The 12,711-nt window shown below is 43.6% G+C and overlaps 1 pseudogene; it reads right to left on the bottom strand.

Moving 5' to 3' along the window:
- Positions 1-11,262: 11,262 nt before the first annotated feature.
- On the bottom strand, positions 11,263-11,977 carry LOC118577289 (annotated as a pseudogene).
- Positions 11,978-12,711: the final 734 nt, after the last annotated feature.

Raw genomic sequence — 12,711 nt, 5'->3', positions numbered from 1 at the left:
TTGGAAATCTTGGAAAAGATTTTCTGGATTTTCTTGGAAAGTTGGAAATCTTTCTCATTAAGTAACTCTGAAAGTACAATTAAATCTGGTGAGGTAAATAATGCTGTCTTCTGTTCCCAACAATAGAAAGGAGTGACATCCTAAAACTCCCAGGACTGAGTCAATGGCTCTGGTGTCCAGAAGGAAAGAAACTGATCGCTTCCCTGCTGAGTTCTGGGTTCCCTGCTGTGTCTGTAGCCAAGCCTAGGTTTGCTGGAGGTCTTAGCTTGATGTACCCATGCGTCTTGGCACCTGGGAGCAGTCAGCTGACTGGTTGTCTTTCTAGGCAGCACAAGGACAAGTCTGTTGATGGGCAGGGCATTCGCTAGCCCGTGGCCTTTTTCACTTAAAAAAGGGACCCAACAGCTTTCGGGAGTCAGCAAGTGCCAGCACTTGGCAATTTTGTATTGGTGAAATTATTAAGGCCACCCCACGTAGTTAAAAGGGAGGTTTATTTTGTGGGGTAACTTACAAATGAAGGGATAGATAGGTTGTAGGGTCTGGCAAAGGTATGGCGCAGTCCTGCGGTGTTCTCTGGAGAACTCTGCTCAGTCTACTTCCTGCGTCCAGCGTCCCAGAACCAAGAGAGAGCCCTCCTCTTGATCCTGGGTCTTCTGCTTCCTCCTCCACCCCGCCTTGTGGGCGTGACCATTACCAAAGCCTCAATGGGGGTTGGAACTTTCAGGCCAATGCTGGGATGGCTATCCACTTCAATTTTGTTTTCCGGCTTTTATCTCTTCCCTGGCACATCATAAATGCCACAGATGACTCTTTTGCCTGTGGTGTCAGGAGCCTTGCTCTCCAGATACTTAACTTTTAGCTGGCAACAAGAGATAGATTTTACACTGTGTCCTGAATTTTTTCCTGACAATTGGTGGCTTAGGGATAGCTTTTGGAAGACTTGCCTGAGGCTATAAGCTGATTGTTTTTTGGCTTAGGAGCCATCTTGATTATTGTCAACTTAATTGTTTAGATCTCAGCTGCTTTTAGACCCATCTGTGCTTCTCAAGGCAGTTTGAGAATGAGTGGGTGGAGTTAAGGTGAGTTAGGGTCTTAGAAACCGCCCGAGCCCGCCCACCGCAGGCTTGGAAGTCAGACAGAAAAGGTTACATGTGGCCGACACAGAAGTGGGAAAGGAAAGAAAGGGTTTAGAGCTTTAGCAGAAATCTTGGAGATGAAGCAACTCTTATTTTCCTGTTCGCTGGCTGAAGTACCTGCCACACTGTTATGCGGTCAGGTTTACCGGAACCGCAAAGCTGTTAAGCGGCCAGATTTACCGGTACCCGCCCCATCTGCCAATGTAAGTGGGTGGTATCCGCCCTCTGTCCCTTGGCTGTAGCTGAGTAGAAAATAAAAAACAAAACAAAACAAAAAACAAAAAAAAAACCAGGATCAGAGTTCAACTCAGGCATCCCGAGAATGAAGTAAGAGCTAAGATCAGCACAAGTCCCCCCCCCACCTTCATCAAGGGATGGGAAGAGCTGCGAATGCGCTGCTGCTGGTCCACCCGGTAGACCCCAGATGCCATTTTTGCTCCTTCTTGTCGGGGGAGCAAAAATGTGCCTGCCTTTGCCAGCACAGCCTGAGGACAACCCCTGGGATTGTCCGTCACAAACATAAAGCTCAGATTTCAGCCATTAGAACAGCAGACTCACTGTGAAAAATCATGGCGGATCAGTAGTGGAAAGCTGTGCTTCTCATGGCTGGCCACCACCAGCGGCGGTCAGGTGGAGGTGTGTGCTGGTTGGCAGAAGAATCACAAGCCACGGTTACCTTTCTAGAGCTTTACTGAGAGAGAGAGAGGGAGAGAGAGAAACAGAGAGACCTCACGGAGGGAACAGAGAAGGGGGAGTGAAAGTTGAAGCCAGAGCCAGAGCAGGGCCTTTGGAAATGGCCTCTGCTGAGGAAGAAGAATCCGAAAGAGGAGCTGAAGGAACAGACACCCTAGGAGGGAACAGGGAGCCGGAGGTCGGATAGGTGGAGGTTCGTTAGCAGCATCTAGAGTCAGAGATTCCTGAGTCAGAGAATCTTCCGGTTTAGGCATAGCTAGGAGCACATGAGCAGGAGAGACAGAATCCAGAGAAACAGTTTAACACTGAGAAGAAAGCTATGATAGAGAGCAGCTCTTTCCATTTGCCTGTTTGCTGGCTGAAATTAGATAACTACTGTAAAATATCGGGATTTTTTGTTATTTTCTAAAGCATACTTGGGCCATCTCTCAGTACAGAGATAGATAAGCTTAAGAATCTTTAAGTCAAGCTTCAAGAAGACAGCCTAAGGGAGAGGAAGGACTGATCGTGTTGGAAGCCTTATTTCCCATGTCTGCAGTGGAGAGGCAGAAAAATAGAAAAACAAACGTGATCTGGAGCCAAGACCTCCTGGAGACCAAGGACGAATCTTGGGCACAAGCCGCTTTGCCGCTCATCAGCTGAGAAGCCGGGGTCCGCTGTGTGAAGCAAGGACTCCCCGGGAATCCTTAACGTCCAACCACCCCGTTGAGCGCGAAAAAACATGCTGGCTTCACACAGGCCCAGGATGCACCCAACGGTGGTGGTCCTATTGCAAGAAATATCTCGAGCTGCAGACGTGGGAGGTGGCTGGAAAGTTAGGCCCGCAATAGGGGCCAACCATAGCCAGTGAAGACCATGACCGTTCCCTCGGTTTCAAGAATAACCAGTGAGGCACCAGACACTCAATGGTCATTCTCACAGATTCAGGAAACCGTTTACGCTAGCCGAAAAGGGGAAAGCTCACCAATCATAGGAGCGGTGTTGCATGCTGATTTGTGTGGCCAGGCGAATAGACAGTGGTCTGTCGTGTATGGAGCAGAGTCCCTGGTCTGTGCGGAGCAGAGACCCCATCCCTGGTTCCCGGGTTTCCAGGCACAGGGCACCCGGAAGCACCCGTTCCATCACAGCACCAATGTTAGTTATTTTGGCATTCTCTGTTAGTTATTTTGGCACTCTTACCCAGCGAGGAACATGTCCTGAACACAACAAATCCAAAACAGAGCTGTTTATTAATATAGGATAGAAGAGACGTGACAGGCCTGTGTGAAACACACACATGGTTAAGGAGACAAGAGGGTCATGCAAGATGGCACCAGCTTTATAAAGGTTGGGCCGTGCATGCATACAGGAACTCGTTTGACCACTCCACACATGCGCGTAGATTACATGGCCACATGTGTGTGCTTTACGCAACTATGTAAAGCCACGGAGTCCTAGCCATGCAAGATGTTTGACCTGGAAATGGCTATTTTGAACCAGAAATGACTAGGTGGTCTGCCGGGCAAGCCCAACCGTGTTTTGATTTCCTATCAAATACCTGTTTTGCCTTAAACGTTCCCATTACTTCTTTAACAAGAAATTGTTTTATCCAGAGTCCCCCAAAGATCACCAAGAGACTGAATCTGATGCAAAAGCAAAGAGTCTTTGTATTGCAAGTTAACTTGGGACTCAGCAGCAAAGCAGGAGAGTCCTAGAGTAGCAATGGGGCAGGGTTTTTAAAGCAAAGGGGGCTTGGGGTCTACAGACTACATAGGAACAGATTCAGGATTGGTTTATGGAGTGACAATCATGTTAGTAACTTTTAATTGGCTAGGGGTAGTTGGGGGTTACAATTATGCATTTTGGAGCAGGCTTGGACAAGTCCCAGGCTTTGTCCTTGAGCTGCCATGAAGGTTGGCTGGCCTAGTATGTACTGACTATGAGGGCTGACTCAGTGGCCCAGGCTCTATCCTTGACTCATGCATGTAGCTCTAAGTTGGTGAGGGGTCCCAGACAATAAACAACTGGCTGAACCTTGAGCAGTCAGAGTACTCACAGAAAGGGAGCTACTGCAAGGACTATGTCTTTTGTTCATGGCCCTCCCAGAAACTGCTTGCTCAAGTCTCAGGAAACTGAAATTGTGGCCTGACCTCCGAGAGACTGAGCAGCCTCTTATGGTGTCTGCTTGGTCCTTTCAAAATGACCCAGAGACCTTTTTATGAGGAACCCTGATGAAGTTAATTCCCACAGACCTTGGACCAGGAAGGACCACAAGTAAAGAAAGGCACAGATGTGTTCTAAGACACAGATATTGGAACTATCATAGCATGTCAGCAAAATACTATATGACTGTTTAGAAATAGCAAAGCATGATTTTAATCTAGGAGAGACCTAGGTTAGAGATGTAAGCATAAATTGGATTCTAAAGGAATGTATTTTTAGGATATATGAGGGAATCTATGAATAGAAGTAGAGATCCATAACTAGGACAGAGATTTGATTGTCTTCACAGCACCTTTCCCATTCTTGGTGAGTCAAGAAACACAATAGTAAGATGAATCAGTGGAGATTCTCTTCTGAAGTTTTATGTTGTTGTTGGTTTTGTTTTTTAACTCTTACTCTTTGGGGTCCTGCTACCCAGCTCCCAAATAAATACACAGAGACTTATTCTTATGAATCCCCTGCCTTAGCTTGGTTTATTTCTACTCAACTTTTTTTTTTTTTTAACTTAAATGATCTTATTTACCTTTTGCCTCTGGGCTTTTACCTTTCTCTCTTCAGTATATCTTTCTTTCCTTCTTACTCTGTGCCCCCTCCAGCTCTTCTTCTTCTCCTATTCTTCTCTCTGCCTACCAGCCCACCTGTTTCTCTCTCCTCCCTAGCTATTAGCTGTTCAGTTCTTTATTAGACCAATAGGCAAAGTAATACAGCTTTACAAAGTTAAATAAATGCACTTAAAAGAATGGGACACATCTTTATACCATTAAACAAATATTCCATAGCATAAAAGATAAAAGAATATAACATACTTTAATATTCTATAACACTCATCAGACACAGACAACTCCAACTTAATAACTTAAATAAAATTCATTATGTGTGTAATTTTACTTATGCTGAACATCACCAAGGTCAGGATCAGAAGTTGCTTTGTTTCACCTATTTAAAGATTTTTATCTTATTTCTAAACCATTTGACAGAATAGAGTATGTTTACCCTTGGTAATTATCATGACTCACAGACATCATTTATATCTTCTACAATAGCTGTCTGGATTAGGTATTGTCTTCATTTTATAGATATAAGTGGGAAGCAGAGAAATAAGATGAATTTTTATGTCACTCAGCTAATAAGCACCAGAACTAAGTTTTAAATTCAGATACATTATTCTCAAAAGTCCATGCTTTGTTGTTGTTTATTTTTTGACACTACCACCACCACTACCACTACCAACACTACCATCACCACCACCACCACCTAGAGCTGTTTTGTAATGCCTGGCAAGATTGCATCATGTTACTTCCCAAGGACATCTTGCCACCTTCTGTACCATCCTTTTGGCCATCCTTCAACAACATCCAGGGCCTAAACAAGTATATCCCCTTGAGTTCTGCTTTGACATCTCTTATTCTCTTTCTATACGCACTTTTACTATTCAGCATCATCCAGTCTTATACCTATCATGAATATACAGCTGATTCTCATTTGCACAGTTGTGTTCCATGAACTTGCCCAAAACACTGAACTATTGAATACTGAATTATTGCTGTTGAGAGAGAAGCAAGGTTATGTCCTTGGATCCTCTGTTTATCAGCTAATTGATGCATAACCTTACTCTATGTCTGTTTTTGTGTAAATACACCTTATTGAATATATACTATGGCTTCATTAATATTGAGCTCATAGCCCGTCTTGAAGGAAGCTTGCCTAACATGGTTTCTCCTTATGGTAGGTCTGCTTAGGAACACTAGGCAGCACTTCAGCACCACACAGCAGCAGCTTTAAATAGACCCCAAAGGGAAAGCACAGACCATGAAGGATGTGGCATTGAGAACACTGCAAAAAGGGTTACTTATTTACCGTGTAAGATCTGGAAAAGGAACAGCATCGCCTTGTTTGACATCCTTTAGAAATTAGTTCCAGAAGCTCAAATGTTTGCTTCCCTGGGCATGTCTGTGAGCAACAGCTTCTAATACATATGTAATTCCACATATAAACAATTTGTAAATAATGTGGATTGACTATATCTTGAATTTCTCAGTCTATTTTTCCAGTTCTTTCTATTACTCCAGACCTACATTCAAATTGCTTTTTCAAATTATATTTCTATTTGTATGTCTGAAAAACACTTCTGCCTCAACCCCAAATCTTGTTTTCTCTCCCAAACTGCCACTTCTTCATTCTGTTCCTTATGGTATCATCATCTAGCTTGTATTGTATATTAGTCATCTGGAGGTTAATGAGGCTTTTCATGGATAAGGTCAAATTTTCCAGTGCTGATGTGGGATGGAGCAGTTAGGACTAGAACAAGGATTCTTGAAGTAGAAGTTGTGGCCAACAGCAAAAGTTTCAGTGTTTTTCCTAACTGAAGCATAGCTCCAAGCAGTGTTCTAAGCAGTGGAGTTGTCAGGAGGAAGCATGTATAGTCGACAGCTTCTCACCCAAGGTATCTAGGCACCATGAAAAAGACTGACAGGTGTCAGTCAGAAGGTGAGGTTTTAAGAATATATAAGAACTTGCTTGGAGAAGGGTGATGTGTGGCTTGATTGGGGGACCCATGAAGTGGAGAGATGGGCTGAAAATGACCAAGAGAGTCCATAAATACAATGCTAAGGAGTATATTTTTTATTTCTACAAAAATATTTAGAAAAACCAAAGGGTTTGTTAGGTATAATCTAATCTCTCTGCATTCTAGCAAGAATACTTGGTGTATTGACCAGATCAGCAGAGAGTAATGTGGAAAGTCTGAGTAGTGCCTGAAGCAATTTGAGGCACTTTCTGGGTGGAGGCAGTGAGGCCATGAACCAGGTTGGCTTGTGATGGGATGGAGGCAAGATGTGGATTCAGGGCTTTGTGCAGTTGGACCAGGTTTATTCCTAAAATATTCTTTGTTAAGATAGTGTATGTCTTTGGCACTATGACTATTTAAATCTTAAGTTTTGATGTCTTGTTTTTAAAACAGTTAAACCTTACTGCATGCTTATCTAACCCTGACTCATGGAGTTTTGAGACAGGGTCTCATCAAGTTACATAGCTTGGTCTTGAACTCCTAGACTTGAACAATTAAAGCTAGGCTCAGGATTGAATTACAGGTGCCTATCACCATGCCTGGCTTCTATATTACAACTCTAGATTGGCAATTTCAACCCAAGAGTCATATGACAGCCTGTTTACATTAGCTACTCTAAAATTTGTAAACCTTTGGTGTCATGTTTCCTTGCATCTTTGCTGTATATTGAACATTTTTAAAGGATATTATTGAGTCTTTGGATTCTGTCATCTTTCTTGGGAAAAGACTGCCATTTTTCATCAGTTAGTTCTAAGACATATCTAAGACTTGTATTAAATTTGGTCCTATAGCTCATTGTGGGTTTCTGTGGAAAATCAAGAATGATAAGCAGATACCTCTTATTTTCATGGGTTGAATTCTAGCTCTGCCTCCAGAGGGGAAAAGATGCAGATTTCTCTCTCTACCTTTTGTTGGTTTCTGTCTGGTTCTTTGAGTGCTAGGAATAGTTGAGGGTTTGTGAATAGTCATTATTTCCTGTAGGATTTGGAACCCCTTCTTTTAACTAGTCTTTCTCTTAATTTCCAGTTACTCTGAGCCTCAGACTCTACATAGGAATCCTGAGTCCAACAACAATGCTGCTTCCTCCTCAGGCTCTCTTTGTTATATGTAGTGGAGTGAGGGAAGCTGTGGGAAGCCAGTGAGTTTACATCTTCCCAGTGTGTTCTCTTCTTTTGGGGCATCTCCAGATGATTGTCTGCATATGAGTGTTCTTTGGTCCTGAGTTTGTAACTGTTGTGAGAAGATTGGTGTTATGTAACCTGTTCTGACGTCACTGGATCTTCAACTATATAGAAGCCTTCCCAGCCAATGTGGGCCCAAATGCCGATGCTCAGCCCTAGATTCCCACTCCCATAGCTGATCTCTCCCCATCTGGAAGGCAGCCAATGAGTCAGACCCAATTTCCCCTACTTTCAGCAGGTCCTTGCTCAATGGTCCATGTAGTTACAAACTAATTTCCATTGGTACCATTTGCTTAAAGCTGTGTTGGAGCCTGCAGTCTTTCTCAGTTGAGATCAGCCTGTGATGTCCTGGCAGAACCCTAGGCCTGGACAAACATCTTACTTAATGTCCCAGTGACCTATGATATTCTCACAGGGCATGATAACATGTCCATCCTGTGTACCAGACACAGATTGGCTTGAATGCCTATTTGCGACATGTCTCAGACCTGACCCTCAAGGCCCTAGAATGGGCTCAGCCTGGCCTATAAGCACTGGGCATCTCTGCCAAAGAACATGCTCCTGCCCCTGGTAAAATGGAGAGATCCTATCTCCCTCCAATGGCAGCCACCAACCCCCCCTACTAACCCAGGGGAGAGGGTATACTTATGTTTTTCTTCAAAGTGCCACTACTATAGGGAAAAGGGACTGGCTAAAGAAACCCACTCTGATCCGGGAGCCCAGAACTAGGGAAAAATGGCTTAGATCAGGGCAGAAAGAAACACAATTTGGCTCAGTCAAATCAGAGCCATCTCTGCCTCTGGCCAATGGACTTGTGAAACCAATCAATCACACAGCAGGACAGTAGAACCCTGGGCCCCAAGTCAACCCCTGGTTGACTCTATCACCAAGACATCATCTGTAAACCACCCTGCCTGGTCAGTTAGAAAAAAGGCTGTTCTCTCCACCCTGGTAGAGGAAGCTACTCTGCTGGACTCCTCCTTCCCAAATAAATCTCTTTCTTAAAAGAGTTTTGGGTGTGAAGACCTTCATTCACTGGCATAGAGAAGATCCTTGCTGAGACGTCCCCCAGTGGAGAATACAAGGGAGAGCTGAAACAGCAGAGCAAGGAGGAGCTGAACAGAAGATCTTTGCTGAGACATCCCTCAGTGCACAGAGAAAGAGAGAGCTGAAAAGTAACACTTTTCTCTGGAGCCAGAGGAGATTGCTACATTTCTGCCGGGGGTTTCCCCTCTTGCAGAGTGAAGAAAAGAAACAACATCTTAGGCCGGAGAAGCAGAGCTCTGCTTGGAAGCCCTCTTAAGTGGAGGCTGAGCAAAGTTCAGCTATAGCAGCTCTCCATGAGAGGAACAGGATTGCTATATTCTGTGGGGAGATCATTCCCCATCAGTTCCAGGCCTGACTTTCCTGAAAAGTCAGAAAATTTTCCTTTCCAAAGTTGGGCTGCTTCTTTGCAGTTCCAGCCATCAGAGCTGTTCTAAACAGCTCGAGGTGTCTAGTACACCTTCAGGGTAGGGCTGTTGTTCTGAGCAGCTTAAAGTGTCCGGGATACCTTGCCCTCCAGGGCTGAACTGTCTCCTTGCAGCTTCAGCTGTCAGCTGTCCTAAGCAGCTCAAGGTGTTGCCTGACCTCTAGGTAGTCAGGACACCTTTCCCAGAGTTGTTGCAACAAATTGTCTTACATTATTAGTGCCCAAACCTGGGACCACACCCACAGAGTTGCAACCAATTTACTTACAACTACACCAATATGGATCCTAGCAAGAGATGTGCACCTGGCCACAGATCACTCTGCTTCCACTAAGAAGGAAATAACCCAGGATGGATAATGTATATAGTCCCCTTTCTTGCTCTCATTGCCCCTCTAAAGGCTGAAGACTTGTGGAGCCTTACTTTTCCTCATTTTGTATGATGCATTTTGAGATAAGGAATGTTAGTCTAACAGGCTGGGAGCTAGCTAAAGTATACATAGCTAGCTAAGTTACTGTATTATCCATTACAGCTAACACATGAAATTTTCCAATTAAATCAGACAAGGGCAGAGGTTATAGCCTTTGACTCTTCATTTTTGAAAAGGTTTGGCATGTTATAAAGAGGCTGTTTGATCCCTCCTGGACTTTCACTTATGTTTTGATTGATGGGTGGTGTTTTAAATCTTTCTCTTTTTTAAGTGTCTCCTACAGCACATCTGGCAACAATGGGTGACCACTCAGGATGACTCTACAGGTATCAATGGCTCTTAGACAGCCAACTCACAGCCCTCCACAGGAGTTTATGCATGCCTGGCTTTCTGAAATTCAAAAGGCTACTGTCTAACCCTCTCCACCCGGGGTGACTCCCCAGGGATGGATGCTCTTTGAGAGCTGGTAGTCAATGAAAGGTAGAAGCTTGTTTGGCAAGCCAACCTAAGACAGGCACCATCTAGTTGCTGACTCCCCCTGAGGGGGGGTCAACAAGGCTGGAACAAAGAATTCCAACTCCCACTGAGTTCCCACATAATAAAATAAAAGTATGGATATGTAGTAGGACAGGCCCATAGTGTTGAGAAAATGTGTTCAAACCAATTGCCAAGGCATGCACATAACATACTTCCTTATAAGCCAACCTGCAGTCTGCCTGAGGGCCTAACAACAGGCACTGTCAGAGTTCCTGGTCACTGTCAGAGTTCTTGATTGTGCCCAGCCAATGAGGGACAACCACACAATGCCACCAGGTTGAAACGCAGATTGGGTGCTGGGAGGAGGGTATATAAGGCCTTCCCCATTATTGAATAAGTGAGTTTGTTGTTTGTCTTTAACTGACTCCCGGTGTCTGTGCTGTTGATGTTGCACCTTCTCACTCCCTCCTTCAAGGGAGCTGTTAGGATCCAGCAACAGTTATTGATAACAGGATTTCTCTTTTACTTTCTTAAGGCTAATTTTCTTGAAAATTCAATCAGTGTTTCCACTCTTTTGACTAAGGTTCAGCCATAGCCATATTAAGAAACACCTCACTTACTTGTTAATCAAAAATACAAACTGTGGCATATGTTTCCATTTTCTTCTTTCAGCTGCATTGTATCTGCAAGAAGACAAAGGCTCATGGTGGGCTTGCTGTGTCTTTACTGTCTCAGCTAAGGTTTAATAATGACAGTGGAGCAAAGCAGTGGTGGGGTGCAGTCAGACCTGCCTAACTGCCCAACCTCTCATGAAATCTTCCTCCTTGGCTTGAAGGAGCCTCATGGTTCTGTTGCCTCCACTGAACATGATGGAAGCAAGGGCAACACAAGTCCCAACTCAAGGTGATTCCATCCTGGCCAGGCCTGTTTAGTCTGTTGATGGAGGGACAAGACTGGCATGAAGAACATTGTCTGTAGCTCAGATGTTCACTCAGCCACCACAGAGGGGTTTCCAGCATTGGCTCAATTATGTGAATCATCACTTGTTTCTTTTTTCTCCATCTCTAGGAGTGACTGTGTAAAGGCCAGACTTTTGTAAGGGGATGTCCTAGTGCATGCAGCTGTCCCTCTGCAGCCACAGGATGAAACAGCTTCTGAATATGAGGTCATTCATTTATGGTCTGATATATTATAAAAGGGACAGAATGAAATCTATTTTCTTCTGGAGGATATTTATTTGTCTCTGGTTGATGTCCCCAAACCGGTCAAACTGGTGTGCCAGCAGAGGTAATTCATAGAAATGTTGAAGTGAATGACACAGAACACAGGGTGGCTTCGTAGTATTTAATACCTGTCCCTGCTATTCATTTTTCAGTCCCACCCAGAGCTGCCTGTTCTCTTTCCTCTGCATTTTAGTAGTTGCTTCACTTTTATGCTTTACAGCATCAGCTACTTTCATACATGTCATAAAATGAGCTTTAACTGTGCACTGAGATGGACAATGTAGAATGTTCCTTCCTGGAAAACTCTTGAAGTATGCTGATGTTCCAAAGAAGAGCTGAACTTGATACTAGAAGAGTAAAACAATCAGATAATGCCATTTTGAGGGTGTGCCTCCAGATCCAAACCATGGATCTTCTTGTCTCATAACCTTTTAAAAGTGCCTTTTCATCCTATCAGTTACAAACATCAAATAACTGAGCCTTGACAAGAGCAAATAGTATGGTTCTGTCCCCTTTCTGTTATACCATCTTGATATAGAGCAAAGCAAGTAGAATTCATACAAACCCCACATCTTGAAGTACAGTTTTGTCATCTGTCATTCTCTTAGTGGGTAAAGCAGAATGTAAGGGCTAAGTTCTCCCTTCAACCAAGCCAAACATAGTAAGGAACTGTATAGTGTATTTATTATTTTATTAAGTTTTGCTTTTTCTTTTACTTTCCTTGGGTTTAATTTTGTTTTTCTATTTTATTTAGATAAAGGCTTAAATGATGGGGTTTAGCTGTTCTTTCTTTATTCTATATGTGCTAAGGCCATATATTTCCCTCTGAATGGACCAGCTTCAAATCTACTGTAAAAGAGGAAAAAATTGGATTTTATTTTAGCCATTATTCATTCCATGTCGAATACAACCACCTTACATTCTAAAAATATGAGACTAAACTCAAATATGAGTAAATGAATGGAGACAAACCAACAGCCAACAGTAGACTGGAGATTAGAACTCATAGCCATATGTACCATGAGAAAATTGTACATTCTCAAAATTGAGAAAAGGGCATTTGACTTCTCAAAGGAGATCTTGTCATGTAGAACCTCTTCTGTGGGGACTTTTGGAAGTCAGGAGATGGTGGCATTAGGGTATACTTTGCTGAGGTCAGTGTGGGGCCTCAGGATCTACCTTTATGTTCTATCCTGAATACCCACATGAAACATTCAGGACCAGGGGCAGATAGCTGCTGTTACTTACATTCTGGCAACTGTAGAAGGACTTGTTTCTGGTTGGAAAATAGCAATGGAGAGAGAAGAAGGGTCATGGTGAGAGTACTGTCCAGG

The sequence above is a fragment of the Onychomys torridus genome, chromosome 2, assembly GCF_903995425.1.
Source record: "Onychomys torridus chromosome 2, mOncTor1.1, whole genome shotgun sequence".
Classification (NCBI taxonomy): domain Eukaryota; kingdom Metazoa; phylum Chordata; class Mammalia; order Rodentia; family Cricetidae; genus Onychomys; species Onychomys torridus.
This window is presented reverse-complemented; position numbering and strand designations above follow the sequence as displayed.